The sequence below is a fragment of the Mytilus edulis genome, chromosome 9 (genome assembly GCF_963676685.1).
Source record: "Mytilus edulis chromosome 9, xbMytEdul2.2, whole genome shotgun sequence".
Lineage (NCBI taxonomy): Eukaryota > Metazoa > Mollusca > Bivalvia > Mytilida > Mytilidae > Mytilus > Mytilus edulis.
Window position 1 is genome coordinate 18,636,288 of NC_092352.1, and position 6,000 is coordinate 18,642,287.

The following is a 6,000-nucleotide window of genomic DNA, read 5'->3' on the forward strand; positions in this document are numbered from 1 at the left end:
TAGTGAGAGTTATCATCTGATTTACTGTTAAGAGGGGCATTTCAGCGAGGAGTCTATTTTCGCTTATTCGTGATTGAGATGAAATCTTTAGATTATTTCGATTTTTTAAAAAGAAGATTAAAAATTGGTGCCCAAAATACGAGTATAAAATCACATCGTGGAAAGATTTCGCTCTTGAAAGTATGAATGTAAATCCGCGCTGAAACATACCATTGTACAGAGTCATAATGAACTGTAAGAATCATATGGTTTGAAGTATTTTTTGTTCTGATTTTTTAACTTAAACTTTAAAGAGATCACTTCAGCTCCGCCACTGAGAACCATTGGTTCAATAGCTGTCTTGTAAATAGCAGCAAACTATAAAGGAATTCATTATAGGAACCACAAACTCTGGAATGTAAACGATATATATAATGCATATGGAGGTGCTACTGAAATCTTGCTTCGGAAAATGTAAAGTTCACAATTCGGAAGCTGAAATCATCGATCGGATCTGTCGTAAATGTTCGTTCTCAATCGATAATTCATTGGCCATTTATTAAGGTAAGTCAAGATAAGACGCAGATTTAATTGTATTTGTGATATATTTTATTTCAATTTCGATGGCAAATATGATATGAATTGTTGAATGACCTTATTGAAATACTACCTGTCTGTTGAAATATATGTCCATTAAACCTAACAATTATGCTGTCGATAAAAAATAATCCAGCATTCTTATGATACTCTCTTAGAGGTTGCACTTTGTAAATACAGCTGTTTCTCAAAACACGCCTCTTTTGGGGAGTAATTGAATATTCATAGAAAATTCATTTTGTTTACATACTGGTTCCCAGTTATGCTCTCTGTGTTCCATATCGCAGAGACAGAACTTGGGAATGTTACCAGTAAATAAACACGTGCATATTGTTTACATTGAAATCTGTGGTTACCTTTCATTCGAGGTAGAGGTAGTTAAGAAAATTAGTGTAAGTTTAAACTCTGCATGAGAAGTTCAGGGCATATAAACGTTGAAAATATGCCGCACAGCCCTATATTTTGACCTTTGAAAAAAATTGTGGTGCATATGAACTTTCAATTCTAGGATACGATTTTTTTCAAAACTTCATAGTAAAAGTGGTACAGTTTTAGCCATAAAAGGAGTTCCTATGGGAAATTGCATTGTCAATATTTACAGAAATACAACCTAGAAGTATTTGTTATAGGATTAGTGTAGAGGTTCTCCGCAAAGCAAGATGTTGAAGACCTTAAATAAGGAATTTTATATCTAGGATTCCCGTTTTCGAAGTAAAAGCTATGTTGCACTTTATCTTCCAATTCAGAATAAGAATTGAACTGTAAACCGCAGAAAAATCGGAACTGCAAAATTACTTTATCGATATATTTTTGAATGTCATCTTTGACTATTAATATAATCATAGATGTCAAGATTGAAATTGTGTACGCCAGACGCGCGTTTTGTCTACAAAAGACTCATCAGTGACACTGCAATAAAAAAAGTGAAAAAGGCCAAAACATATGCGAATTTGAAGAGCACTGAGGACCCAAAAATTCTAAAAGTTTTGCCAAATACAGCTACGGTAATCTATTCGTGAGAAAAAGGCATATAAGTAATAACTTTAAAATAAGTGATGGTTGCTCCGTATAACGCCTCTGAAATGATGGCCTAACAGAGTTGATGCAGTTTATGTATCAAGTTTATGTTTTTTTGGCTAGCTCTATTCTTGTATAGTCCTCCAATGCATCCATTAGTTACAATAAATTGATTTGAGTACGTAGTTAATAAACTCATCATAGATACCAGGATTGAATTTTATATTTACGCTAGACGCGCGTTTCGTCTACAAAAGACTCATCAGTGACGCTCGAATCTAAAAAAGTTAAAAAGGCCAAATAAAGTACGAAGTTGAAGAGCATTGAGGACCAAATACAACATTTAATCCTGGTATCTATGATGAGTTAATTTACAACCACTATATCGATGACACTGCTGGTAGAGTTTTAATTCCCCGAGGGTATCACCAGCCAAGTAGTCAACACTTCTGTGCTGACATAAATTATCATTGATATGGTCATGTTTACAAATGAACCGTTTACAAAACTTTTAAAATTTTGAAATACTAAGGCTTTTCTACCTCAGGAATAGATGACCTTACCTGTATTTGGCAAAACTTTTAGGAATTTTGGTCATCAATGCTCTTCAACTTCGTACTTTATTTGGCCTTTTTAACTTTTTTGGATTCGAGCGTCACTGATGAGATTTTTGTATTCAATACCCGGCCACTCTTTGACATTAAAACTATTACATAAACCCGGATTTTAGTCATAACTATAAGTTAACTTTAATTGTAAAAATGTTATGACGTAATTAGAATTGATGTGGATAGTTGTTTGAGTTAAAGAAAGGTCAATAAATTACCTGTTTCAATCCCATATTTTACCTTCAGCTATCAATTAAATGATATAAAAGGATTTCCGAAGAACTGACAGGGAACTACGTTTTATATGGCAGCTTTAGCTGTAGTCAATTCGAGATGAACTATGTGCACAATGGAACAAATGAAAAAAACCCAATCCTGGTCTTTTTCAATTTGGTTTCCTTCATTTTTGTAAAACAACAACATTTAACGTGTACATTTCGTTCAGAAACGTCATTTGTAAGCTCTCAACATAAAACATATATATCAATGAAGGATTATATATATTCAAGAGGATTCTTGATAAATAATCAATATTCGAACTTCAAAATATAGAGTTGAAAAAAAAAATCTTTATGAATTTTGTTAAACCTTAATTTTTCAAACACAGAAAAGAATTAAATTACCATTTCATATCTGATCTTTTTCTTTAGGAACTTCATAAGTTTCAGTTTATAAAGAAACAAACAGTTATGATGCGTACATATATATGTAACCAACCAATATCCTGCAAAGTTTGGACTGAAAAGATTTCAGACAACGCATAATCAGACAAACAACAACAACGACGACGACGATGACTATGTGGAATAAAAGATTATTTTGATAAAGATGCTTTTATCAACCTTATCAACGAAAGTTTTTATCAAAAATTTGTCAAATAGAAAGTTGCTTTGATACAGTATGTATTACTTAGAGTTGTTTCTCTTTCTTTATTAACTTTAAAACAAACTTTTAATTGATGGTGGTCTGTGTGTTTCAACCCTAAAGTACGCCAGTTTAATACAATTGTTTCCTATAAACTGAGGACAACACGACTTATTGTTATATAGCCTTATATATAAACGATAAATGACACGTACCACTGCATTATTTTTCAATCAGATAGGACTTTTTACCTTTTTCACTTAAGTGGTGTAGTGCGTCATTGACTGTTACGAAACAATGTTTTATTTAGTTTTTTTTTTAAGTCAAAACGGGCGTATGACATTTGCGCCGATTTTGAAAATTTTCATTCTTTCATTTGCGCCGATTTCATTTTTTCATTTGCGCCGATTTTATATTTTTTCTTAATTGGATTTACAGGTAAGTTACAGGTAAGTTCATACTTTTACATTGGCTGAGCACAGAGTATACAGACAAATCAAGTGACATTGCTAGTGTTTCAAATGTCTGGTTATGTAAATGTATTTCAGTTGTTTCCTGTAATTAGTTAATACTTCAGCTTTATCATGTACATCTTTTGAATATTCATTTTATTAAATTTACTGTTTGCAAAAGTATAAATTACTCTAAATTATAGGGATTTTCTGGTAACTTAACGGAAAACCCTTGCCGTTTTTGGCACAACCTTTTTGATCTTTTGGTCCTCGATGCTGTTCAACTTTGTACTCGTTTCGGCTTTCAAACTTTTGTATCTGTGCGTCACACATAGGTCTTGTGTGGACAAAATACACTTCTGGCGTATTAAAATTTTAAACTTGTTGCCTTTTGTTGGCTGTTGTTCGTGTGATTCTTTGTCAATTGTGTTCTCCAATTTATTTATATTGTAGTCCTGTGTTGTCATTTTGATGTTATATTTCATATGGCCATAAAAGTGCGAGGTTTGGCATGCCACAAAACCAGGTTCAACCCACCATTTTTTCCTTTAAAAATGCCCTGTACCAAGTCAGGAATATGGTCATTGTTATATTATAGTTCGTTTCTGTGTGTATTACATTATAACGTTGTGTCGTTTGTTTTCTCTTATTTTTGAGTGTAAATTCACATTGCGATAAGACGTGTCACGGTACTTGTCTATCCCAAATTCATGTATTTGGTTTTGATGTTATATATATATATGTTATATTTGTTATTCTCGTGGGATTTTGTCTATATGTGTTACATTTTAGTGTTATGTCGTTGTTCTCCTCTTATATTTAATGCGTTTCCCTCGGTTTTAGTTTGTTATCCCGATTTTGTTTTTTGTCCATGGATTTATGAGTTTTGAACAGCGGTATACTACTGTTGCCTTTATTTATTGCAATTGGTAAATGGCTATCCCAATGTTTCGGGTTACGGTTCCTTTCCCTAAATGAAATCGATGACTGCTTCACGTTTGACATTGTCTGACGCTCCTTCTGATGGCAAATGTCATACATTCTTAGACAACGTACAAGTACACATTCCATAACGGTCAACCAATTCGTGATGGCGTCCATAAATTAAAGAAGGAATTATTTCAACTTCACCATTTGGAACTCTTGGTTTAATAGCTTCCTTGTGAGAAAATGCAAACTCTAGAAATGTCCCCACAAGTACGTATGCCAGACAAAGAAAAGAGACCTTCGTTATCGACAATTTTGCCAAATATAGAAGAAATAGAGACGAAATCATAAGAAAGGAATACATTAGATGTGTTGCCTATACATACTCGGCAAGAACAGATTTATGATTTGAATGTATTGCGTTTTTATGGATTTAAATGCTGCTACATATATTTTTAATTCGTCATTTTAGTATAAACAAAGTTCTTTTATCTTAGGTTTTTTACTTCTTGGTTTTAAGCAGGAGACAACAGTTATATACATGTTATGATTGACAATTCATAACACATGTACAACTCGCTAACGGAAGAAGTCTTTAATGATAAATGAAAATAACATTACTGGGATGGAGAGGTGTCTCATTGGCTCTCATACCACATCCTCTTATACCATTTCACCTGTAATTTACCTGTTATTTACCTGTAAAAAAATCGGCGCAAATGAAAAGAAAAATCGGCGCAAATGAAAGAAAAAATCGGCGCAAATGAAATGCAGATCGGCGCAAATGCAAAACGCCGGTCAAAACATGTGATGTGAAATGAATAAACGTGTGAAATTAAGGTTTTATGACAGTTTTTGCAAGAATAATTCGACAGAAAAAAATAATGTGTCATCAATTATTTACTGTAAGGACTACTGACTTACGAAACAAAAAGTTAGTGTTAATTTTTTTTAAAGCAGAAACAGGAAATCTGAAATAATAAATAAAAACATGTGAAAATAAGGTTCCGTATCATATCATTATTATTATTATCATTGATTGATTAATTGATTGATTATCTTTATTATCTCGATATTTAAATTTTACAATTTATATTATGAAAACAACATCAAAATCATTACACAAACATTATTATTATTATTATTATTATTATTATTATTATTATTATTATTATTATTATTATTATTATTATTATTATTATTATTATTATTATTATTATTATTATTATTATTATTATTATTATTATTATTATTATTATTATTATTATTATTATTATTATTATTATTATTTTAGGCACATAAGTAAGTGTTAACAATAAGTAAAAGGAAATGATATACTTCGTTTATTTAATTGTCTTTTTTTTTTTTTAAATATGGAAAACTATGCCCGTAGCAAATTCCAAATTTTTACTTTTATGTACTAACAATTGTATAACATATATGATAAAGAAACTATCAGCTGCTTACCGTATCTTCAGCCTATATATATAGTGGTCGCTAATTTAAAAAAAAAATTTACAACAAAATAATCATACCAACTCGAAGGGTAATTTGAC